The 27,855-nt window shown below is 39.3% G+C and overlaps 1 non-coding gene across 1 annotated transcript; it reads right to left on the bottom strand.

The window, feature by feature from the left end:
* Positions 1-13,698: 13,698 nt before the first annotated feature.
* Positions 13,699-13,862, bottom strand: LOC139166056 (U1 spliceosomal RNA). Its single transcript, XR_011558870.1, has one exon. It is a non-coding gene; the product is annotated as a U1 spliceosomal RNA (small nuclear RNA).
* Between the last annotated feature and the right edge of the window lie 13,993 nt (positions 13,863-27,855).

Raw genomic sequence — 27,855 nt, 5'->3', positions numbered from 1 at the left:
TGCCTCATGCATGAATGTGCAGTACTAAAAAAAACCTTATGTGCATGTGCAGAAGCAAAAAGCAAGATGGTGGTGCCTTCAGCACCTCCAAAAGCTCAGTGGCATGGCAGGCCTGGTTAGCTGCAAGTTCCAGCGACTCAGGCCACCAAGTTACCATAGAACCAGTCCAAACTGGTAGGAATTCACCTCTGCTTTCAATGTCTACTTACTTCACATCATCTAGTTTTAGAGGTACTACTTGTCTGCATTTCTGGGGACCATATGTAAAAAGATGCCATTTGTATTGAAGTCTTGCCTTTGGTTGACTAGATAAGCCTGTGATTTTACCCATCTTAATTGGAACTCTTAATAAGTCTTAATAATTAGGTTTGAAGTAAGCAACTATTTTGTATGATATACTGTACTGCTCAAAAAAATAATGGGAACACTCAAAGAACACATCCTAGATCTGAATGAAATAAATATTCTCATTGAATACTTTGCTCTGTACAAAGTTGAATGTGTACAACTGCATGTGAAATTGATTGTCAATCAGTATTGCTTCCTAAGTGGACAGTTTGACTTCAAAGAAGTTTGATTTACTTGGAGTTATATTGTGTTGTTTAAGTGTTCCCTTTATTTTTTTTGGAGCAGTGTATAATACTGGCCATAAAAAGTAAGTGAGAGGAAGATATTCCTTTCTAATCCCAAATTCCACTCCATGGAGAGAATTGGATAATACCACAGATTTATTATTGGATTTGTATAGCTATTCATCTGAACAAACTTCTGAAGTTGAAGAGAAATCCATTTCTGATAGCAGCTCAAATAAAGATACACCTCCCTAATGTGCTGCCAGTCTTGGTCACATAAGCTTTACACTTGGCATATTTGTTTTATTTTATTTTTTATTAGAGTTGGAAGGGACCTTGTCGGTCATCTAGTCCAACCCCCTGCTTGTGCAGGAACCTTATACCACCCCAGACAAATGGCAGTCCAATCTCCTCTTGAAAGTCTCCAGTGTTGGAGCGTTCACAACCTCCACCATTGCACTTATTAATCGCTCTCATCATCAGAAAGTTCTTCCTTATTTCCATGTTGAATCTCTCCTTGGTCAGCTTCCATCTGTTATTCCTTGTCTGCCCTTCTGGTGTTTTGGAAAACAGCATGACCCCCCTCCTCTCTGTAGCAGCCCCCTTGAAGACTGCTATCATGTCTCCCCTGGACCTCCTCTTTGCTAGTTGACCTCCTCTTTGCTAGGTCAATGCAGATAAAGACCAATTTTGAAGGAATTGAATTGTACTGCAGAGAATTGTCTTACTATATGAAGAATTTTGTTATGGGTTTTCTCTGTAGTTTTTGGGAGAGACGATTTCAGTACTTGTTGCTTCAAGATAAGGCAAGGCACAAGAGTGATAATTATGGTGATGGTTTAGCAATTTCTTCCTTTATATAGAATAATCTTGATAACATTCTGAACAAGAACATTGATTAGAGTGAGACTCCAATTTGCACACATAAAAGTGTGGGCTCTGTGAACATCAAGGTTACTGGCTGTTCTTAGAGTTCTGGAGTGGGAGTAGTGAACTTACCTGCTCTCTGTTAGAGTTTATAAGCTATTAAACCATCTATGCTCATCCGATGAATACATAAACATAAATAGAAAAAGAATTGCCTACAACTCTCCAATGATCTTCTTCCAGTATGAACTCAGTTGCTCAGAGGTGTGGGGTGACTCTTAATTGATCATTTGATGTAACTATCACTAAGCAGCTCAGTTTCCCCCCACTCACCTTCATGTTGCTATAGCTGCTGTTACTGTGTTGATAGATGGATAAGTGGGCGACACAGATATGAAAGAGGTATCTCAGGATTCGTTACTACCTTTTCTGCAGTTTACAAAACAGATGAAAGTTGCTTTTTCAAATATAATAATTGATCTGCTTGCTTCGTGAGTGTGCTGATGCATGAATTTCTGATTTAAAAAAAATACCCTAAGCCCTTGTTCTCCCTTCTTATGTCTCCCCATTTTCAAAACAACTAGTAGTAGACAACTCTCCACGTATAGAATACCTTCAATTATTGAACTGCCATTTGTCAGAAATGGTGTAAGGTCTGAGCAGGGGGTTGAACTAGATGACCTACAAGGCAGGGGTGGGTTCCTCCCGGTTTGGACCAGATCGCCCAAACTGTTAGCGAGCCGCTGGTGATGTGACAATGGCATCACAGTTCCGGTTCAGTTGGTGCCAATCTGTGGGTGCTGCCATCATTTTTGGTTAAACTTTCAGTGGAATTTTCTGTCTTTGGATGGCTTCTCTTCTTTCTCTGCTTCAAAAATAGCCCTCCCACCTGTCCCCAGGCTAATACTCACCAATATTTCCTTGCCTAAAGCACAGCTGATCAACTCCTCAGCTGCGTTTCAAATCAAATCTGATTTGATTTTGATCAAATTCCATCATGCATCATCTTTCACTGAGTATCTTTTATTCACAGCAGGGCAATAAATTAAGGTCCCCATGCTTGGAGAATAAAGCCATTCCTTTTTGTGCCAAGCACAAATAGATCTAAGTGGTTTAAAGTATGGCATGCCCTGAGAAATATTTCACATAAGTATCTAGCTTTGCTTCATCCCTTATTTGTTAGCGTGTTGGTTGGGCCGCTATGTTGTGCCCAAGGGACCATGCTTATGCATTACCTAATCCATTTCCCAACTTCATAAACAAGTATTCTCCAAAGACTTTCTTTGATAGCCTTAGGTGGCATTTGGCGTGCATATTTCCATATGCTTCCTGTGGGAGTGTTTAGCTGCATGCTTCTGTTTTATGTGTATATTTATTTGGCTGTGTGGGTGTACTATGTGTGAAAGCATTCTGCATTCTAGAGTATTCACTAAGGATGTGGCTTAGGATGCATCAGGATTGGGTGTGATTCCATAATATGATTCTCCGTCTTTTTCTTTGTGTGCATCTCTGGAATTTATAGGAGACAAACCAATTTTTGGTTTATCTATCTCTATGTCAAGCTCTCTGTGTTTCTTTTCTTTCCAAGGGGAGGGAGTGTAGACAAATCTCTGAGGTGGAAACTGATCGAAGCAGATTAATATAATTATAATATTACCAGTCTCGCTCTCACTTTCCCAACTCGTTACCCTAATGGTGGTTATTATACTTATTATGTTCTCAGCCTCCAATGCTTATTGATTTACTCCACTGCAGTGTTTTAATCAGGCATTCGAAACATGCTATTATTGGTTCCAGGGGGGTCACCATTGAGCAAACGAGAGTGGGAACAAACGAACAATAAAAGGATCAGAAATAAAATACCAGTGGGAAAGCTTAGCAGGAAAGAAGCCAGACTCTGCAGCCCGCTGAGAAATGCCACAGACCTCTGTGTGCAGTGAAAGAAATGAACCAGACCCAATGGCAGTCAGGAGTGGAACCTTCTGGAACTGCTGGATTTGTCACATATTTTTTCAGAAGATGCCTGTTTAATTGGAAATGAGCTTGAGAAGGAACATAAAAATTAGCAGCCTGGAACCCATTCTAAGTCAGACAATACATAATTTATCCTTTGGATTAACAGGAATGTATGCATTGCGTCTTCGCTTTCTGCTTGGTTTCTGCTAACGTTTATTGCCTGTTTATAACAGAAAAGCTTTGTAGAAGAATGGTTATTTTATATCTCTGAAGCTTTTAATAGTTAGAATCAATACAAATCAACTACTATGAATTCAGTATTTTGGTTCATCATAAACAAAAAAAATTACTTATCTAGTTTCAATTTATTTATTTATTTTAAATAATTTTTTTATTATAATACAAAGATTAAAAAGAGCAGGCATATGGTGTTGTACATATTGTATCATTCCACGATATAATTGTGTTATAATTATCTAGCTTCAATTTATATTTGCATTACATCATTATCTTGTTTGGATTTTCAATTCCTCCTCCTCCTCCTCCTCCTCCTCCTTCTTCTTCTTCTTCTTCTTCCTCTTCTTCTTCTTCCTCCTCCTCTTCCTCTTCCTCTTCCTCTTCTTCTTGTTTCTGCAGGGGAGGATTGTTGAAACATATTACTGTTTTCCCCAAAATAAGACATCCCCTGATAATAAGCCCAGTCGGACTTTTGAGTACATGTCAATAAGGCCAAGCACTTGTTTCAGGGTTCAAAAGAAAATATGACAGGTTCTTATTTTCAGGAAAACACAGTATTGGATTATTTGGCATCATAACTTCTGTTCTCTCAGCTATTGCTTTTTGCAATTTCATTTCTCTTCTTTTTCTTTTTCTCTTTCTATGATATCATGCTGTCTAGGAAAATCTTAGTGCATGAATTCACTGATGACATCACTATGCTGGACTTGGACTGATGACATCACAAAGGACAAATCCCATGGCCAATCCAATTCATGCTGAAGACAGAGCAAAAAAAGAAAAAAAAGAAAAAGAATGGCATCAAAATGGCATTTATTGATGTCCAGAAACTTGGTGCATCATGCAATTGAAAAGAACTATAGCCTTTTAAAAAAAAGGTTGTCCTTTTGCGGGTGCTAATAAATCTTACATTAATGTTTAATCCACTTTTGAAATGGATTAAATTTGCAAAAGTCTTCAATACAATGAAAAACGATATTTCCAATTCTCAATATTTTGCCATCCAGTTTTAGTGGCATTATTGGAATGCATGTTTAGTGAAACCGGGTCAGGCATGCTGTAAGTTACTCTGTGAAAATAACAATGCTTGGAGAAGGATTTATTTATTTATTTATTTATTTATTTATTTATTTATTTGTTTGTTTGTTTGTTTGGTTGTTTGGTTGTTTGGTTGTTTGGTTGTTTGGTTGTTTATTTATTTATTTATTTATTTATGTATGTATGTATGTATGTATGTATGTATGTATGTATTTATTTATTTATTTATTTATTTATTTATTTATTTATTTATTTATTTATTTATTTGTTGGATTTGTATGCCGCCCCTCTCCGGAGACTCGGAGTATCATTTCCCTATCAATAATTCAAATATTAATTTTGAAATAAAATCAGAACTATTCAGTGCCATCTGATGTACAGAATATTGGCTAGCAATTTCCATACATATTATGGAAGGAACACATCTATTTATTTAATGATTTGGTAGGGGTTGACAAGTTATTTTAAAAACATGCTGAACACAGAATTGTCTTTGGAAACTCTTTGGAAACTGCAATTGGATTGTTCAGAAAGAATAGCCAACATATTGAACAGAAGTAGCTGCATTTTACATACTCTATTTGAGTTAAAAGCCTAGTCTCACTTTTAATTAATATGAAGGACTTAGAAAACACTTATTGTCTTAGGGTGTTATTAGATTCAGAAATAATTCCTAGAGTTTAAATCAAAAGTAATATGATATATGGAGAAATCAGAGATTGGCTAACCCATTACTTAGACTTTTAGCCAAGTAGTAATTTCCTTCCTCTTGTTCTTTATCAGCAGGCTGGATTTAGACTAGACTGAGCCTTTGAATAGAGGACTTCAAGAAAACAATTGTGTTCAGGAAAATAGGCTATATGGCCATGCAAATACTGGCACACACTTCCGTGTTAGAGAAGTAAAGCCCTCTCACCATTTAATTTACCCCTCCCTTCTTCTTTCCCTTTCTCATTTGCCACTGAGTCACAGGAGTCTATTATGTAATTGTAGGAAACATTGTAATTGCAGATTTAATGCCAGAAGAATGACACATGCCAGTTCTGACAGTGGTGGCTTTCAGTTAGAATTACCCACATGCATATTTATAGCCCTTGTACTCTTGATTGAAAAAGCCTTCTGCAGCAGCAGGGATGCAACCGAAGGAAGAGAACAATGATACACAATTCTGTGCCGGGAAGAGTGGGGGCAGGGAAAACCTCCCCTGCCTGTCTGCAGTTTTAACCACTGTGGCCTTTAAAATCACCAAAAGGTAAACAGAATAAATGCTAATAAAGAAGGCAAGTCTTTGTTTTCGGAGGCCACTTGGATTCCTGTTGCAGTCCCTCTGATAATGTTCATTCATAACTACAGCATGCACACAATTTGGCCAGGATCAGTCCTGTGAGCTGTCAGTACTACAGAAATAGATGTGTTTGTGAGATGCAATGCATGTGTATGCATATGTTTCAAATATGATTTATTCATCTAGCTAGTCCACATGGGATAGACATTCCTTCACCTCAGTTAAAAGGTGGATAAAGAGCAGTGATTTCTTCCTCGGGTGCCAAAAGAGTGTGGGTGCATGATATCGCACAAGTGTGAGTGCCCACACTCATAATTCAATGCCTGGGGAGGGTGAAAACAGCTTCCCCTGCCACCCAGAAGCCCTCTGGAGGCCAGAAATGGCCTGTTTCCTAACTTCTGATGGGCCCAGTAGGCTTGTGTTTCACCCTCCCCAAGCTCCAAAGGCCTCCCCTGGAGCCGGGAGAGGATAAAAATGCCCTCCCCCATCCCCCAGAGGCTCCCTGGAAGCCAAAAATGTCCTCTCAGATCCTCTGTACAAGCCAAAAATCAGCTGGCCAACATGCACATGCATGTTGGAGCTAAGCTAGGGCAATGGCATGAGTACCAGAAGATATGGTTCCACATGCCATCTATGTCACACGTGCCATAGGTTCACCATCACTGATATAGAGTATATGCTTGATGGATCTTCTAGGACAGTGATGGCGAACCTATTTTTGCTTGATTGCCAAAAGGGCGGGCGAAGGTGCAATAGGGTCCATGCCCATGTCTACACCCATAATGCAATGCCCTCCCCTGCACATGCACACGCAACCCTGCTGCTACACCCCCACCTCCCATGAACACAGGCCTCTCTGAAGCCTCCAGACTTCTGGTAAGCCCATAGGGCCATTTTTCACCCTCCCTAGGCTTCAGGAGGTTTTTCTGAAGCCTGGGGAGACAAAATAACCGGCCTACCGGAAGTTCATTCATTTGCCATCCACAGGCTCCAGAGGCTTTGCTGAAGCCTCGGGAGGGTGAAAACAGCCTCCCCCACCCTCTGGAATGCTGAAAACAGCTGGCCAGCACACATACACATGCTGAAGCTGACATAGGGCAATGGCTCATGTGCCTTTAGATATGGCTCTGCATGCCACCTGTGGCATGTGTGCCATAGGTTCACCATCATGATTCTAGGATGACCTTCAGATCTGTCTGCCTGTGCTGCTCACTGGCATTTCATGAACTCCAGTTTTTCACTGCCTTTCCAGAGCTATACCAATGTTTCTCAGGTTTACACACTTTCAGATGTGTGGACTTCAACTCCCAGAATTCCCCAGTCAGCATAGAGCAATGGAGTCAAGTCGGTACTCAGACTAAACTATCGATGCTGCAAGACCTGATTGGTCATTCTCTGATTCTTGTCCTTCCAGGTGTGCTGGCTGACCCCTGCAAGGTGCCTGGTTTTTCCTTCAACTGACTGTTCCTTCCTAATTAGTTTATATGCCCCTTCTTGATTTTCCCAGATATTTCCATGCATGGATGCCTCCATGCTCCCTCGACCTCCTTTTATATTAATGCTGATCCTTTCCACTCCCCACCTCCTTTTGTTAGCCTCATAGCACTGATGTTGCAATAATCAAACCAACAGAGAAGAGGTTGATGTTTCATTCATACTCTGCAGTTTCATTCTTTCTCTCCAACAGAAAGAACTAACAAGAAAGAGTTCAGCTTCATATAATCAATATTCCTGCAATGTCATTTAAAGATGTTAAAAACAAATACTTTGAATAAAAAAAGAGTTGCAGTATATTACTGTGGGTTGAGATTGGAAAAGTAAAAGGAACATACTTTATCCCATCTGAAAAAGACCCAAAAATGTTGGCTGGAGGTTGAATTTCTAAGGTTGCAGATAGTATTTGAATTATCATATTTTTCAGAGTATATGATGCATTGCAATATAATAATAAATAATTAATAATAATTTATTAGATTTGTATGCTGCCGCTCTCCAAAGACTCGGGGCGGCTCACAATAATTATAAAAACAATGTTACAGTGGAACAAATCTAATATTAAAAGAGAAAAAACATATAAAACCCCATCATTTAAAACCAAACAACACATACATACCAAACATAAAATATAAAAGCCTGGGGGAGGTGTCTCAGTTCCCCCATGCCTGGCAATATAGGTGGGTCTTGAGTAATTTATGAAAGACAAGGAGGGTGGGGGCAGTTCTAATCTCCGAGAGGAGTTGATTCCAGAGGGCCGGGGCCACCACAGAGAAGGCTCTTCCCCTGGGGTCCGCCAAATGACATTGTTTAGTCGATGGGACCCAGAGAAGGCCAACTCTGTGGGACCTTATCGGTCGCTGGGATTCGTGCAGTAGTTTTTGGGGAGGAAAATAGGGAAAAATATCTGCCTACCGAATATTCATCTGGCTAGCATCCTTAGTCTGGTCAGCTTCAGTACATTATTTTATCCCCTGGTTAGGGTTTTAAAAAAACCTTATTTGGAGAGAGTAACAATAAAAAAGCTAGCCGGCAAGAGCTGGGAACATGGTTAGGACTGAAAAGAAGGCTGGAAAAAAACATTCGTAGCAAGTAGCGCAAGTTAGGCAAAATTGGCTCTTCTATGACTTGTGAACTTCAACTCCCAGAATTCTTGAGACAATCATGCTAGCTCAGGAATTCTGGGAATTGAATTCCACGTCATAGAAGAGCCAACTTTGCCTATCCCTGAAGTAGAGCAATGAAAAAAAGCTTGCAAAGACTTATGGCTGGAAAAACATTCTTTGCAGAGAGTAACAGTGAAAGAGCTTGCAAGCTGGTAAGAGCTGGGAACATCGTTAGCCCCTACATAGGGCTGAAAAAAAAGCTTTGAAAAAAGCTACGTTCAGAGTAAAAGATGCACACAAATTTTCAACCTCTTTTAGGGAGGAAAAGGATGCATCTTATACTCTGAAAAATACGGTGAGTGGCCATCGTTGGACCAATTGCAAGATTATTTAAAATGAAACAAAATAAAAACAGAACGGAACACAACTAGCTACTGCCAACCAGGGGAAGACACAGCAGTCTAGCAGCCACAGAAAGAGAATATTATGCCAGGCATTGCAACCATCTGGGACCACTAGAAGAATGAAAGAAGTGCTGGAGACAGAAAACAATATCTCTGAATCAAAGCTGCGGAACTGCCTGCTACCGCACAAATCCCAGCGGCCGATAAGGTCCCACAGAGTTGTCCTTCTCCGGATCCTGTCGACAAAACAATGCTGTTTGGTGGGCCCCAGGGGAAGAGCCTTCTCTGTGGCGGCCCCAGCCCTCTGGAATCAACTCCCCCCGAAGATCAGAACTGCTCCCACCCTCCTTGTCTTTCATAAATTACTCAAGACCCACCTATATCGCCAGGCATGGGGGAACTGAGACTCCTCCCTAGGCTTTTATATTTTATGATTGGTATGTATGTGTTGTTTGGTTTTAAATGAGGGGTTTTATATGGGTTTCTTTTTAATATTAGATTTGTTCTTTGACATTGTTTTTACTATTGTTGTGAGCCGCCCCGAGTCTTCGGAGAGGGGCGGCATACAAATCTAATAAATGAATGAATGAATGAATAAACAAACAAACAAACAACCAAAAGCTAGAAAACATGTGATAGGCTGGGAATGTGAGGAGAGGATGTCAGCTATTCCTACACCTGAGAGGCACTGAGTAGGCTGGACTGGGGATGGGCCAAGGGATGGGCCAAGCAAAAAGTGTGGCTGTGCCTCTAACAGCAGGAGATAAGTGATGTGATAATTCAAATATTCATTCGTGCTCATACTACAAACTGTCATTGGGATGAAAGAGAGTGGCGATGTTCCCTAGAGTTAACATTCTCGTTCCAAATCTCCTTTACATTCTCAACTAGGCAAACCATCTGAAAAGCGCATTGATACCTTATGTCCTCTCTCTGTTATGCATATGCATACCCAATCTTATCTCAGCAATGTGCTTTCCTGCCAAATCTATAACCCCATGGCTATTTCAGATCAGAAATATATCAGCAAACAACCACGTACAGCTGAAAATTATAACTCTCCAAGGGCAGCAGCTATGCTCTTTTGTGACAGAAATACATTATTTATATTCATTAATATTATCGTGCAGCAGCAAAAACATAGCTTAGAGGCAGGACACGTATCTTGACTGTATTCCTTTGCATCTTAAGATGTTTTTTTCTTGGGCGGTGTGCGTGGGTGTGTGGGTGTGTGCCAGTTCCAGTTATCAAATGATGCTGACAGTGATACATTCAAAAGAGCTGCTATCAGTTGGCCTTCTGTGGGGAACATGTTGCTGAAGAGTTCCTATGGAATGGGAGTCCACCTCACAGCTGATTTAGTAGTCAAATAATAATAATAATTCTCCAGACCCATGGTGAATTTCAGAAATGACCCACTGGTCTTCTGGATAGCTGCTCCTTGTGAGAGGATCATGAAATTTGAAGCCGTGATCCAGCTGGAAAAATATTGCCCCTGGAATTGATCTTCCAACCCCCATTTCTGAAACACTTCATTATAATTTATTACTCCTTTAGCCTAAAAGCTTTCTTCAGATACTCATTGGTACTTTCTTTTGCAGACTTTCAGTATTTCGAGGATTACTATTTTAAAAAGCTGGTGCAGATACTGGGAGTTGCTTAACTAGCAGGAGAAAAATGCTTGGATTATTGGCTGGTGTTTTGTCAGATGAGCAGGGGTTTTGTTTTTTTTAATAAACTTTATCTTTTGGCAAATCTGTTTTTCTGATATTGAATTTTGTCAGTCTTGATTGTGGGAATGTTTTTCTTTCTGCTGTCTACCACTGTCCTCATTGGTATGGCTCTGTAAACAACAGTAAGTAGAAAAATTATGCTGAGGGCTTTCACTGATGACTTAGTTTTGAATTAATAAGAACTTCAGAATAGGACTAGACACTTAATGAATAAATTGAAGGACTTAGAATTAGAATTATTAGAATTAGAATTAATTAGAATTAGAATTAATTAGAATTAGAATTAGATTTAGAATTCTTTATTGGCCAAGTGTGATTGGACACACAAGGAATTGTCTTGGTGCCTATGAACCAAAAAAAAAAAAGAATCATGTGGTACAACACTTAATGATTGTCATAGGGGTCAAAAATGTAATGAAGAAACAATCAATATTAATAAAAATCTTAAAATACAAGCAACAAGTTACATATTTAAGTGCATTAGCCAGCTTTAAAAACAAACAAACAAAACCCTCAAATACTGTATATTGGTTAATAACATGAATATACAAGTTCAATATGCCCTGATGAAAAATACTTTAAAATTGAGGGGGAAAGTTAAATGTATGGGGATCACGCTGTCTAATGTGAATTTTATGCATTTTTGGGATAGTTGAATTAGTGTATCAGCAGCAGCAGCATCATAATTCTTCTAACCATTGTCTATCCACTGCAGGATGAAAGCTTCTTCTGCATGTTTCCAACCAATATGACCTTGAACTTTCTTTTGCCACTTTGGCCTGCCATTCTTGCTGATGTTGTTCATCCATCTTGTTTTAGGTCTCTTTTGTGGATGCTTTTTATCAAGTGGAGCCCATCCTATAGCTGCCTTAGTCCACATGCCATCAGTTCTTCTTGCTATGTGACCAGTTCATTTCCATCTCAATTCTTTTACTTTCTTGATGATACCATATACTTCTCTAATCCATATGCAGGTCTTTTCCATGGTTCTTTTCACCACTCTAGCTTTTGTATTGATCTTGAGGTTAATGCCCATGTTTCACTGGCATATATTAGAATAGGTTGCAAACAGTGATCAAAAACTTTTCTCGTCAGGCACAGGGGAAGGTTATTCTTGAAAATTCTGCTTAGCTTGCTGAATGCCTGCCAATCACATTTAATACACTGTTCAGTTTCCTTTATTGTATCACTTTCTATTGAGATCCGTTGGCCAAGGTATATATCAATTAGGTACTTCTAGTCCAACCCTCTGCTTAGGTAGGAAATCCTACATGATGTCAGACTAACGGTTGTCTAATCTCTTCTTAAAAACCTCCAGTGTTGGAGCATTCACAACTTCTGGAAGCAAGTTGTTCTATTGATTAATTGTTCTATCAGGGAAATTCTCCTTAGTTCTAGATTGTTTGATTAGTTTCCACCCATTGCTTCTTTTTTAAAAATAAATAAATTTATTGTCATTGTCAAAAACAACAAATTGTCATTGGCAACAAAAGTCGTGTGACACCCAGAGACCAGTCCCACCATACATAAAATTAGAATAGGTACATTTAAAAATAGAATAAAAAATAGAATAAAATGTCCCACCCACTACAAATTCCCCACCCTAAACCACTGAACCATCTGCATGATAAACCGAGTAATATTGTCCAACAGTTCACTGATGGTGACCCTTTAGTTTGTTGTTAAGTGTGAGTATAGCTCTGGGATAAAAACTATTCAGGAAATGTGTGGTCTGAGTTCTAGTTGTTCTGTATCTTCTGCCAGAAGGCAACAGTTCAAAAAGATTGTAAGCAGGATGAGAAGAATCTTTGAGAATGGTATGCACCTTCCTAGAACAGCAAGATGTGAAGATGTCATCCAGGGCAGGTAGCTGGAGCCCAATGAGGTTCTGGGCAGTTTTAATAATTCTCTGTAGAGCTTTTTTGTTCACTACAGAGCTGCTCCCATACCAAGCCAGTATGCCGTATGTCAAGACACTCTCAATGGTGCTGCGATAGTAGGGCAATAGTAGATGCTGAGATAAATTTATCTTCCTGAGTATTCTCAGGAAGTACAGCCACTTTTGTTCCTTCTTCTTGTTCTATCTTCAGGTGCTTTGGAGAATAGTTTGATACCCTCTTCTTTGTGGCAATCCCTGAGATATTGGAACAATACTATCATGTCTCCCCAGTTTGACATTTATACTGAATTATAATTTGAAAGATAATTTTTCTAAAATGACATACCATTGATATTTAATATATGATAAGTTGTCAAAGATGTTTGAAGGAATGTCAAATATATGTTAGAAATGCAATCAGTGAAGATATTTCAATAATCTTTGGTGGACATGAAACAAAGCTAAGAAATAGTGGGATCACATATGTATCTTTCTTAATTCAGAGAATTCTTAAGATAAACATACAATTGAAACCAGAGGTTTTCTTTCTAGGTTTGATGGATAAACAGAATGAGTGGAAATATGGGATTTTGTTTCTATAATTGACAAAAGCAATGAGACTCTTGTATGCACAGGGATGGAATGATTTACACATTCCTTCAATGGAAGAACAGTCAGTGAACCTAATGGAATTAGTTAAACAGTGAAATTGACTGCTCTGATTAAAGGAAATACTTTGTCTTACTTTGTTTCTACTTGGAAATGTTGGACCTCTTGCTAAAAATGAGTGAAATGAAAAATTAATTTTGGTATTTCACTATTAGAACTGTTTATGATAATAGAAATGTTATTGTTATTGCTATTGCTATTGCTATTGCTATTGTTATTAATTAGATTTGTATGCCGCCCCTCTCCGCAGACTCGGGGCGGCTCACAACAGTGACAAAAACAATAAATGGTAACAAATCTAATATTTAATTGTATACTGTATATTATTGTTGATTTGGAGTATGAGATCAATGCATTTATTATTTATATCTGTACTGAAGAAAGTTGGAAGTTATTATTTTTTCCCCTTTTTGTTTTTTTCTTGTTTTTCTTTCCTTTTTTTATTTTTTGTTTATTTTCTGGGGAAAGTGGGAATGCAGTCCTCCACTACCACAAATTATGCAGTCGAGTTTCCCGCATTTGGGGAAATCGCAGGGGTCAGCACACCCGGAGTGCAATGGATGAGCCTCATCCTGGGAAAATCTCCTTCATAATCAAGGTATCTCCCCTGCCAGGTAATTATTTCTTTTCTTTCCATTTTGCTTTTTCTTTGACCCTTCCTTTTCCTATTCCCTCTTTTTTGCTTTTTTGTACTTTATCTTTTGTTGAAACTTAAAAACAACAACAGAAGTGCTGTCAGTCATTAGTGCTGGACAAAGACAGACTAATTCAGCCTGCAGTTCTCCTAAACCTGCTCCAGGGCAGAGATCTCTAACCTTGGCAACTTTAAGACTTGTGGACTTCATCTTCCAGAATTCTTAAGACAGCTTTGCTGGGAATTGAAGTCCACAAGTCTTAAAAAGGCCAAGGTTGGAGACCCCTGATCTAGAGGTATTGATATTCTGAACATCTAGTTAGATTGAGTGTTGATCACAAGAAAAGAGCAGGCCGAAGAGAGAATTACTTCCTAGAAGAGCAGTTATGTTGTTAAAAGTGAAGCCCAGATTCTGCCCTTTGCCCTTTCTATGGTTATTTTTCTATTACAGGGTGATGGGCTATTGCATACACTACTACTTTGGTGGGTCTTCTGACTCTTTCTTGGATTTTGTGAAATAAAACGTAGTTTATAAACACATTACTTTCTATTCATCTGAAACTATTCGTGGATATTTTATTTATTTGTTTGTTTGTTTTGTCACGTATGTATTGGTGGTATACAAAGATATAATATGTATATATATGATACTAGTAAAAGAGAAACATTAGAACAGGGGACGGAAGGCACTCTGGTGCACTTATGCACGTCCCTTGCTGACCTCTTAGGAATCAGGAGAGGTCAACAGTGCATAGTCTAAGGGTAACATTTGGGGGGTTATTCTCAATGAGAAGCTTTGATAAAACTCACATTTGCCTGCAAAGCTGGCCCTTTCCTCCCTTCATTTTTTTTCTTTTAAAAAAAAAATTGTATTGAACAGTTTTAAAAATAACATTTAGAAACACATATACATATACAGTATACAAATCGAACATTCAAAAAACACCACATGACATAAACATTACATAATGTAACATAACAAAACAAAAGCAATAAGATATTCATTTAGCAATGTAGCTTATCAGTATACCTGCTGTGTTTATATAACACTTATTCATTAACTTATCTATACTCACATATTTCCTAAATCCAACTTATTACAATCTTCTTAAATAACTAGCAACTAGCAATTCAATCTATCTATCACCTTATTTCCTATATATATAACTGGCTATTAAGTTTATTTTTAATGTTCCAACCAATTATGCCATTTATTCCATATTTTGTAAAATTCTGTTTCCTCTCTGTCTTTTAATTCCATGGTTAATTTATTCATTTCCGCACATTCAAGTATTTTTGTTATTACCGTTGAGCTCAAAGGGACTTCTTCCTTGATCCACTTAGATATTACATCTCTGGGTCCTTCTCAGTGAAAGGCTGCATTTTTTTTTACTACCACACTGTGAGCGTGGCTTATTTTGTGGATGTGGCTTGCTGGCCATGTGACCAGGTGGGAGTGGCTTGACAATCATGTGACCAGGGGTGGCTTATAGGTTTTGTGACTGGCTTAAAGGTGGCCAGCTTGATGTCACTCATGTCAGGGGTTTGGGTTAGGGTGCCTGGCCTCTCCTCGCCTCAAAGGGATACAATTTCCCTATCTATTGACTATGACTGAGCATCCAAAATATACTATTTAATTCTATGTATATATGCCCTATGTATACATACCTATTACACACAGGCACAGAAAAATATACATTATCTACTATATAAACTGTATGAGTATGCATACACACAAACATATGCACACACAGCTCTTCTAAAATTATACACATTCAATCTCATTTATTTATTTATTTTATTTATTAGATTTGTATGCCGTCCCTCTCCGTAGACTCGGGGCGGCTAACAACAGTAATAAACAGAATGTAGCAAATCTAATATTTAAAATAATTTAAAAACCCTTATTAAAACCAAACATACACACAAACATACCATGCATAAATTGTATAGGCCTAGGGGGAAAAGGGTAGTTGAGTTCCCCCAAGCCTGACGACAGAGGTGGGTTTTAAGAAGCTTACGAAAGGCAAGGAGGGTGGGGGCAATTCTGATCTCTGGGGGGAGCTGGTTCCAGAGGGTCGGGGCCACCACAGAGAAGGCTTTTCCCCTGGGTCCCGCCAGACAACATTGTTTAGTTGACGGGACCCAAAGAAGACCGACTCTGTGGGACCTAACCGGTCACTGGGATTACTGCGATAGGAAAAACATATCAGAGCCCAGAAGGGGAAAAAAAGAAAAAAATGCAAAATTTTCCTACTGGTTCTCAGTACCTGACCAAAATTTTTCTACCAGTTCTGCATACCTGACTGTACCTGTAGGAGCCCATCACTGGTCCTTCTGAAACCTTCCTTTATCTGTCCATTTCCCCTTGGTACTTCCATCTCAATGCCTTCATTTCCACAGTGAATGTTTTGTTCAAAAAAAAATCCGAATCAACTGTCCATCCTGGATGGAGAGGAAACGAGGCAGTCTTCTGGCATGTCTAGAATAGAGAGGAAAACAATGGCTCCCTTGGAGTGTCATTGCAGTGAAGTTTTGCATTTATTACTGAAGTGAGCAGTACCACTGCCATAAAACAGTTTCAACTGGCAAACATCCATAAAAATCCAGTTCTCTCTTGCATAGAGGTGGGCAGCTATTTTCCACTGGGAAGACAAATTATGAATCTGGAGGTTGGTTGGGGGCAGAGACAGAATTAATCTGTCATATGCTGCAGAAAAGGAAAATTATAAACCTAAGAGGGATGAGAAACACCGGGCATGTATCCAAAAGTAGAGAACCAAACTAAACATACTTTAAAAATATCCAAAAAAGGAAAGTTGTACCCACCCTTGTTTGAGAATAGATGGAGAGGCTCAAGAGAAATCTAGATCGATTTTACAAAAGTAAATCTGTATGCTCAGTTACCCGGGCTAATGAACAAAATGCTTTTTGTAGTGGTAATTTTATTTTGATGAATTTGAGTTTGTTATAAATATTAATTTCAGATATATAAGTGAAAATATGTTTTGGGAGGGGAACTGTGAACCAGGTGAAACCATCTGATAAGTGTATAGATAAGTAATGTGCAGGATAGCTTCAATCAGAGGAGAACTGGAAGGGACTTTGAAGATCTTCTAGTCAAACTGTCTGCTCAAGTTGGAGACTTGGTGAACCATTTTTTATTTTTGCTCGAGTGCCAAAAGGACATGTGTGTGCACAATATTGTGCATGTAATGCATGCAATGCCCTCCACCCGCACATTCGTGCATAATCCCACTGCAGTCTCCCTCCTGAAGCCTTTGGACTCTGTGGATGGCAAAAAATAGGACTGAAGTTTGGAAACAAACTTCTAGTAAGCTCATTGGGCCCATTTTTCGCTCATCCATAGGATCCGGAGGCTTTCCTGAAGCCTGCGGAAGGCAAAAATGGCCTCCTCCGCCCCCTGGAAGGCCGAAAATCAGCTGGCCAGCATGCATATGCATACTGGAGCTGACACAGGGCAACGCCTCACATGCTCTCCACGTGCCATAGGTTGGCCCTATATCCTTTCAGACAGGTGACTGTCCGGCAATGATGGGCTACCAAAATTTTTACTACCATACTGTGGACGTGGCTTATGCATTTTGTTTCAACATCTTTCAGTGCAAATTGGGTGCTCTGGGGTGGAGCTGACCATTCCTGACCGTTCCCATAGGAGACCACCACTGCTTTCCGGTCTCTTCTTAAAAACCTCCAGTGATGAAACACTCATAACCTCTAAATGCAAGCTGTTCCACTTATTAATTGCCCTCCCTGTTATGAGTTTTCTCCTTAATGGCTGTTTCTCTCCTTGATTAGTTTCCATCCATTATTTCTGGTGCTGCCTTCTGATGCTTTGAGAAATATGTTGACACCACCCTCTTTGTGGCAGCCCCTCAAATACTGGAATACTGCTATCATGTCCCCCTTAGTCCTTCTTTTCTCTAGACTAGCCAAAGTCTCAACATCTTTTTTGCAATGTGGTGACAAAATTGGATGCAGTATTCCAGATGTGGCCTTACGAAAACTGTATAAAGCAGTACTAATGATAATATTAAGGTTGACTGGCTCATTCGTGAAATCTAGCTCTAAAAAGCTGCAATCTGTAAATGACAACATGTAATTCCTGATTACTGGCAAGACAAAGAGAAGAAGGAAGGAGGAGTAAAAGGCAAAGCGTCCTCTTTTATGACACCTTAATTACTGAGCTATCATCAAAGAAGAAATAGGTATTTCATCGTAATGGTTCACAAATGGTCTCAAAACTCAACTCATATTTGAACAAAACTGTCTTCTTTCCATATATGGTTCTTTGTGAATTTTGTAAAAACAAGAAATTAGGGTTGTGCTAATTTGTGTAAATTATGCAAAATATACTGTCTAGGACTGACATCATCCAGGTAATGTTAAGGAAAAGATAATTGCATAGATTGTCTCCATCTTTTGGACATTATTTCAATAAAATCCCCAGAAAGTATCTGTTACCTTCCTGGATTTGGATGTCTACATAAGAGAAAGCAGATATGTAGACATCCAAATCTCAAAGAGGATCCTGTTGCATAGTGCAGGCTCAGCAACAGGAAAAGTATATCTCCTGGGTCCTGTATTGGCTACAGCTATGATGGCGAACCTATGGCACGTGTGTCACAGCTGGCACGTGGAGCCATATCTGAGGGTACACAAGGCTTTGCCCTATGTCAGTTTCAGCATGCATGTACACACTGGCCAGCTGATTTTTGGCCTTCTGGAAAGTCTCCAGAGCCTGTGGACGGCAAAAAATTGGGCCCAATGGGCCTACCAGAAGTCTAGAGGCTTCGGTGAGGCCTATGTGAATTCACAGGGGGGCAGCACTGGAGGGTTGTGCATGCATGAATGGGGGGAGGGCATTGCATTATGGGTGTGGGCACATGTGTGTGTGCTATTGCATACACACGCAGCCTTTTGGCACTCAAACAAAAAAAGTTTTCAATCACTGGGCTATAGCTTTAGCTGGACCTAGAGGTTCCCAACCAGCTAGTACATACTGGATGGGCAAAGTTAAACAGAATCAGTGAGTCCCAAAAATAACCTGGCTAGCTAGCTATTTATTTATTTATTTATTTATCTATCTATCTATCTATCTATCTATCTATCTATCTATCTATCTATCTATCTATCCATTCATTTATTGGATTTGTATGCCGCCCCTCTCCGTAGACTTGTAGACTTTTGCCATGAAGGATTCTTGAATTCCACCCAGAAGCCCCAGTTCCACCCAAAAGCCTACAAGCTACATGCACTACTGGTACTTTTAAAACCAGTAGTGTTATATGTAGTCAACATGTCTATCACATGGCTATGTTCTGGACCAGCTATTACTTCTGAGTGGCCTTTGCTCCATTGCACAACATGTTGCAATAATCCAATGAAAGATAAACAAGGGATCATGAAAAGAGCCTCCTGATTCAAGAAAGGATGATGTGGCATTTAGAGTTTGTCTGTGTAGAGAAAATCAATTTCCATCACCACACACAAAAAGTTGTATGGAGAATTTTGTATGCATTTATATGCATTTTCCTGGGGAAGGTATTTAGCTTTCAACAGAGTCTCAGAGATGTCTTTGAAGCCCCTCTCCATAATAGATAAGAACCACTAATCTAGATGGAAGGCTGAAAGAGCATATATTATTATGGTAATCATTTAATATACCAAAAGAAAGCACGGGTCTGAATAATTTTTCATATGTTATTTTATGCAGAGAGAGAATGTGAATAATTTCTGTAACTTTATTAAATATGCAGTATAGGCAGCACCCTTCACCATAGCAGAAAGGAATGGGATCAAGTGACTTGTGTGCTTCCTCTGCTGGATACCCAAATGTTCATTACTATCCTGTTATTTTACTCTCCTTTCTTAGGAACAGCAGCAACTTTTTGAGTCTCACTACCAATATTTTTAGCCTAATGTTGTGAATACCAAGTACCAGTGACTCTTAAGGTTTTCAAACAGTATTATTTCCATTTTTTTCTTAGGGCTGAAACTGAAGACACTAGGGATTAAGCAAAAGACATTTTGTATGCAAAGCATATACTCCATCACTGAGTTATGACTATTCTTTTTTTAAAACAAAATCTTTAAGTAAGTAGACTGGGCAGTCCTTCAGAAGCAGGACATATTCAGACAGAAGTGTCGGAAAATGGGACACATGCAGGGGTGAAATGCTACCAGTTTGGCCCAGACTGGGTGTACCAGTAGTGGTGGCTGCTGGTGATTTGGAAAACTGGTAGCGGCAGTGGTGTGAGGCTCCGCCCACTTACCTGGACTGTTCTGCCGGCGTGTCTCAACCGCCCGTAATTACAGGGTAATTAGTCCAGGAAGACACACACCACATGATAAAAGGAAAACACAAAGGTTTTTGTAAACAGAAAAACAGAAACAGCTCCCTTTTTAAATGTCAAAGGGATTTTCTGGTACAGACAAGGCACAGGTTAAATGCAGTCCAATTTCTCACCCAATAACTGGGAAATTGAGTCCAATTCTAAAGTCCAGAGTCCACACACACAAACCTGAAGATCAAAAACCATGATCTTGACGAAACAATGAATCAGATAAACTGCCCTGAGGCTAAAACACCAGGTTGCACTTTTATCTGTAGCACTAATTACAGCAGCCCCACCCAACCACAGGTGGCCTCATTTTCTCTTGTAATAATCCTTCAGTTGTTGTCTCCTATGCATCACTCTAAGCATGCGTGGATGTGTCATTAATTCTTGTTCTGAACCCAGGGATGATACAGATGACTGATCTCCTCCTGGGCTGCCTGCCAAACTCCCCTCTTCCCTGTCACTCACGCTTCCTTGGTCAGAGGAGGCTTCGTTGGCAGATTCTACTAGGAGCAAAACAGGTCTGCGGCATGTGGATGTTTCCCCCACATCCACCTCCATATTCCTTGGGGCAGGAGCTGGGCCAGAGCTAACTACAACACTGGACATCACCATTTTCATGTTTTTAACCCTCTGCGCATGTGCAAAACCTTCTGCACATGCCCAGAGGGTGAAAAGACATGCACAATGGGGGGCATGAGGGAGTGAAGTGAGTGCGTGCATGCAAAGCACATACTCCCAAACTGGTAGGGAAGGTAAGTAGATTTCACCACTGGACACATGGCCTATATTTCCTGGTACTTAGTATTTGACAGCATCTCACCAATAACAATTTTCATTGCAGCCATAGAAGAAACGTAAAGTTGACTCTGCAGCTGATTGAGAAATAAAAGAGCAGAATAACAACCTGCTTCCTAGGACCTCTGCTTTACTTTACAGAGACCAGCAGCTGAAAGATGTGATGTATGACTGTGCCATTAAACCTGTCCCTTATCAACATGAAATGCTTGCAGAGAACTGGTTCCTTAGTGACCATGTCAACTCTGGGGTGCAGTGTTATCATCTATCACAATGCCCCGAGATGGATTACTGCATCCTTCATGCGTTTGCAGTAGAAGATGTGACAATGATGGGAAATAGTAACTAACAGCCTATAAAGCTTGTCATATAGCAGGTTTTTACATTCCAATATGTATCTGTCAAAGGGAAGAGTTCCCAACTGTGGCCTATTGTTCCAATAATGTCTGCCATGCTCTTGTTACATTTCCTTTTCATTAAATAATAAAAATACCACCACTTGGGTTTTCTTCTCTGGCTTAATCCTATTTAACATAACTGTTTTCAGATGTCTGGAGACACCAGCTGCCTGAATGCTGAAATGGCTAACCTCTCCTGTCATGTTTAACCCCCTGATTACTGTGGGGACTTGTAGATCCAAGGCTTGTTAGGCATTGTCCATCTTGGCTGCAATTTCATTTAATCGTTGAATATAAATATATCTCCAGAAAAAAAGCAAGCTTCCTGGAAAGATTTAGTGATATAGTTGGGGGAGAGGGGGTGATCCATGAAGTTGGCAGTTCTGTGTTAGCAAAAACTTCAGAAGAAAAGGATTTTGGGGTATTGATTTCTGACAGTCTCAAAATGGGTGAACAGTGCAGTCAGGCGGTCGGGAAAGCAAGTAGGATGCTTGGCTGCATAGCTAGAGGTATAACAAGCAGGAAGAGGGAGATTGTGATCCCCTTATATAGAGCGCTGGTGAGACCACATTTGGAATACTGTGTTCAGTTCTGGAGGCCTCACCTACAAAAAGATATTGACAAAATTGAACGGATCCAAAGACGGGCTACAAGAATGGTGGAAGGTCTTAAGCATAAAACGTATCAGGAAAGACTTAATGAACTCAATCTGTATTGTCTGGAGGACAGAAGGAAAAGGGGGGACATGATCGAAACATTTAAATATGTTAAAGGGTTAAATAAGGTCCAGGAGGGAAGTGTTTTTAATAGGAAAGTGAACACAAGAACAAGGGGACACAATCTGAAGTTAGTTGGGGGAAAGATCAAAAGCAACATGAGAAAATATTATTTTACTGAAAGAGTAGTAGATCCTTGGAACAAACTTCCAGCAGCCGTGGTAGATAAATCCACAGTAACTGAATTTAAACATGCCTGGGATAAACATATATCCATCCTAAGATAAAATACAGAAAATAGTATAAGGGCAGACTAGATGGACCATGAGGTCTTTTTCTGCCATCAGTCTTCTGTTTCTATGTTTCTAAGTTGTTCTAAGAGGTTATCTCTGCTCCAGGAAGAGGTGAGTTGCTCCTGGTTTGGACCAGTTCTATAGAACTAGTAATCATAGTTCCCTCTAAGCTGAGCAGTGAGCAATCGCTCACTTAAAAATCATCATCAACTCAGAGTTTTCCAAACCTGCCCAGAAGCCGAGAGGGAAAGAGTGAGAGGGAAGGAGAGAGAGAGGAAGAGAGGAAGAGAGAGAAACAGATAGAAAAAAGAGAGGAAGGAAAAGAGAAAGAAAAAGAATGGGAGTAAGGAAGAGAGAAAGAAAATCAAAATCTAGTTTGAAACTAGCTCAACTATTTAAGTGGCATTTTGATATTGATAGAGTTGCCCTATTATGAGCTCACTGTTATAGACACACAGTACAGTATTTTATTTTGAAATTCTCTGAGGCAAAACAGGGTGGGTTGTTTGTTTGTTTGTTTGTTTGTTTATTTATTTATTATTTCTGTGCCGCCCAGTCCCGAAGGGACTGCCGCTCAGACACTATACTTTTCCGCCCACCCCCCCAAAAAATTAGAGGGAACACTGCTAGTAATGGGAATTCCCCTTCACTCGCCGAACTGGGAACGATGGCCAGATGATCATGTGCCCGAACCAGCTGTCTTGGCAGTGGCATAAGTGCTGCCATGTTGTTTTTTGCTTCTGCGCATGTGAAGAGGCTGAGTTTTTGGCACTGTGTGCATGCCCACATAGTGCAGCAAGAAGCGAACCGGCAACGAGGTAAGTTAAAACCCATCCAGGAAATCATTTGGACAGAGTTTTTGGAGAGTTAAGAGGTGGCCTGGTTATGGCTCTGCATTCTGTGTTATTATAGTCTTTGGGAGAGAAGAGAGTCCTATGACAGTGGACCTAGTGCTCACATTTTTAATTGCCATTGCAATGGGGAGATTAATGTCCATCATCTGTTTTTGTGCCTTGTTAGATTTATGAGTTTCAGTAACATTGCTGAGGCTGGTCCAAGTTTTCCTCTTGCCCTTGCGTGGCATTTGGGGGCGGGGAGCAGGCTGTCAGGTTGCACCAGTGGTTCTCAAATAGTGGGGTGGGGCCCCTGAGGGGGTTGCAGAGCGGTGCCAGGGGAGGGCGCATGAAAGTGGGTTGTTGCTTTTTTGCCACAGGGAATAGAGGTTTTTGCACCGAACAATAGCACACAGGGCAGAGCAGGAGATGATGATGATGATGATAATAATAATAATAATAATAATAATAATAATAATAATAATAATAATTTATTAGATTTGTATGCCGGCCCTCTCCGAAGACTCGGGGCGGCTCACAACAATAATAAAAAACAATATTACAGTAGAACAAATCTAATATTAAAAAAGAAAAGACATATAAAACCCCATCATTTAAAACCATACAACACATACATACCAAACATAAAATATAAAAGCCTGGGGGAAGTGTCTCAGTTCCCCCATGCCTGGCGATATAGGTGGGTCTTGAGTAATTTGCGAAAGACAAGGAGGGTGGGGGCCGTTTTAATCTCTGGGGGAGTTGATTCCAAGATATGAAGGGAAGATAACAAACTCTTAAGAGACACCATGGAAAAATATTTAACAAGGATGAAAAGAAAGAAGGAGAGGGGCGGAGATAATGAGACAAACATTTATTTATTTAATTTATTTAATTGGATTTGTATGACTTATGTATGAAACATAGGTCTCCTGAAAGCTAAGACGAGGAAATATGATGAAGTGTATGTAGAACTTGGCTTCACTGTGGCTATGGTAGGAGACAAGGAAAGACTGGTATGTTTAGTGTGTCTAAAAATGTTGGCAGCGGACAGCATGAAGCCAATATCACTCCAACCAATATCACTCCAATACTCCGCAGTCTGCATTGGCTGCCGATCAGTTTCCGGTCACAATTCAAAGTGTTGGTTATGACCTATAAAGCCCTTCATGGCAACGGACCAGAATATCTTCGGGACCGCCTCCTGCCACACGAATCCCAGAGACTGGTTAGATCCCACAGAGTTGGCCTTCTCCGGGTCCCGTCGACTAAACAATGTCGTCTGGCGGGACCCAGGGGAAGAGCCTTCTCTGTGGGGGGGCCGACCCTCTGGAACCAGCTCCCCCCTGAGATTAGGATTGCCCCCACCCTCCCTGCCTTTCGTAAACTCCTTAAGACCCACCTTTGCCGTCAGGCATGGGGGAACTAAAACACCTCCCCCTTGCCCATGTTGTTTTGTTGATTGATTGACTGTGTGCCTGTTTTTATATATATATATATATATATATATATATATATATATATATATATATATATATATATGTTTTCGTAGATTTCGTAGATATGAACAAGCGAGATGATACCTCTCGCTTACCAGACATTTGGAAACCAGCCCTCAAACGTATCCCAGCCACAGAAACCAGACTCAGGACACACATTGTAAAGCAATCAAGTAACCTGCAAGTCCCAACTACTCAGGACATCACGCCTAATCTACAACCATTAACTAATCAGCATACCTCAGCTACATCAACGACCCCAATTGTTACCCCTCTGACTCACCAGGAAGTTTCTACACAGCAGGCAATTGCTGAGCCATCAAACCACACCCAGCCACCAGTATTTATAGAAGGAATGCAGCTCAGGTCTCGCAGTGCTCACTTGAGATCAAGGAGAGAAACACCAGCCTGAAGATGATGAGTGGGACCTCATCGAAACGTCGCCAGAAATTTCCAAATCCTACACGGGAAGAAACCCGAATATACCAAGACCATATATATATATATATATATATACTGTTTTTATGAGATTATTAATTTTAAATTGTAACTAGATGGGTGGGCATTGGATTTGGTATTATGTACTGTACTGTTTTTTATTATTGTTGTGAGCCGCCCCAAGTTTGCGGAGAGGGGCGGCATATAAATCCAATAAACCTAACCTAACCTAACCAAATACATTAAGGCACCACTTAAATACATTATATCCCAATCATGCTGATAAGCCGCTTGAGTTTTTTTCAATGGAAACATGCTGAATATTGCAAACAATTGTCCCAGCGGACAGTTGGGGGACACACAAAATGTTTATTTCTTCCAGGGCGGGCATAACAGAAAATAATTGAGATTTACTGGGTTAAACCAAAAGTGAAAAAGCTTGTTGCAAGCTGGGAACTTATTTCAGAAGCTGCTAGTGTATTGTCATCCTGGCTTCACCCTCTTATTTATCATAGAATTCAAAGCATAATCTAGTGAAAGCTCAGCATTGATTCTGATTTTAATTTTTTAAAAAATAATTGAAGTAAGCACTATAGTAAGCATACAAATTCAATTAAATAAATAAAATAAATAAATATAGGAACATGTTGTAAAAGTGCAGTTCCAGGCACACCAAATAAGTTCCAAAATTCCAAAGTAAATATATATGTTTTGCTTTCTTTTTCATTCTTGACTTTTTTTCTCTCATTTGTTTTTGTTATCTTAAGCATTCCTTCTTGTTAGTTGTTTTTTCTTTTTCTTTTCAAATGCAATAAAGTTATTTCAGGAACATTGCTCCCCCCCGCGCCCCTATTTTAGCTATTTATTTAGCCATTTTATAAGCCACCTCAATTACCATAGCACTTTTAGGCAGCAAACACAATGTCATAAATTCAAATTATGAATAACAAAAGAAAATCCCAGTCAAAGAGATAACAACAGAATACAAGCAAACAATGTTGGGAAAGCATTATAGCATAAAGCCAGAATGAGATATTATGTTGCTCCAGAGTGTGATAAAAAAGCCAGGTCTTCAAGGCTTTTCTTGAAAATTGATTGTAATTAACCTTCTGTCTAATGATACTACAGCAGCATTTTGTAAAAATGAAAAGACTAAATTGTGCTACAGATTTAAACAGCAAAACAATTTCCTGTCTAAAGCAGTGAAATCAAGCATAATAAAAACAGTCTACTGGCATAAAAGAAACAGAATAATGCATTAATCTACTTTGTAACTTGAACATATGTAGAAATTGAAACAAATAAGTTTCAATCTAATAACTATATTGATGCTAGGCAGATTTTTTTTTGGAGAAGTTATTTTCAACGTAAGGTGACCACAGAGAAGATTAAGCATTTGAATTAAATTTTTGGCAGCTGAAGCTGAACCTAAAATAAATTATACAGATGTGCACTTTAATTACTTTTAAAGCTTCTGACTTCTATTCATTAATAATAATTTGACAACGGGACAACAGAAATCTATGAAGTGCATATCAAGCAAATTTCCCCCATTTTCTTATTTTGTTGCTCCTTGTTTGCCTGCTGTGGATGTTAAAATCTCATGTCAAAAAGTGTTTGCTCATCATGAACATAACTGATAGGCGCAATACCCTTATTATAATTGTGTGAGGGTACATACATTCACAGATGTAGCTATCAGCCATTGATTAATAACCTTAATGCATATGGGGGAGGGGAAGCATGAGGCAGAAGAAATTAGACAATCAATTGGTGCACAAAATTCATCACTCTGGGGGTAAAAGAAAAAGTACCACGGGTTTAGTTTTCATCAATTAATTCAGAATGATTATAACTCTAGCATATCCTATAAACCAGTGATGGCGAACCTATGGCAGGAATGAATTCAGAATGATTATAACCTAGCATATTATTATTATTATTATTATTATTATTATTATTATTATTATTATTATTATTATTATTACTTTACTTTACTTTACTTTACTTTACTTTACTTTACTTTACTTTACTTTACTTTACTTTACTTTACTTTACTTTACTTTACTTTACTTTACTTTACTTTACTTTACTTTACTTTACTTTACTTTACTTTACTTTACTTTACTTTACTTTACTTTATTTTATTTTATTTATTGGATTTGTATGCCGCCCCTCTCCGTAGACTCAGGGCAGCTAACAACAGTAACAAAAAAGAGCATGTAAATCCAATACTAAAACATCTAAAAAACCCTTATTGTAAACCAAACATCCATCCATAGAAACATTATTATTATTATTATTATTATTATTATTATTATTATTATTATTATTATTATTATTATTATTTAGATTTGTATGCCGCCCCTCTCCGTAGACTTGGGGCGGCTCACAACAGCAATAAAACAATTCATGACAATCTAATAATTTAAAAACATTTTTTTAAAAAAACCCGTTATTAAGCAGACATACACACAGACATACCATACATAAATTGTATAGGCCCGGGTGAGATATCTCAATTTCCCCATGCCTGGCGGCAAAGGTGGCTTTTAAGGAGTTTACGAAAGGCAAGGAGGGTGGGGGCAATTCTAATCTCCGGGGGGAGCTGATTCCAGAGAGTCGGGGCCGCCACAGAGAAGGC

This window comes from Erythrolamprus reginae, chromosome 3 (genome assembly GCF_031021105.1).
Source record: "Erythrolamprus reginae isolate rEryReg1 chromosome 3, rEryReg1.hap1, whole genome shotgun sequence".
In the NCBI taxonomy this organism is placed as follows: domain Eukaryota; kingdom Metazoa; phylum Chordata; class Lepidosauria; order Squamata; family Dipsadidae; genus Erythrolamprus; species Erythrolamprus reginae.
The sequence above is the reverse complement of the archived record's forward strand: the minus strand, read 5'-3'. Positions and strand labels throughout refer to the sequence as shown.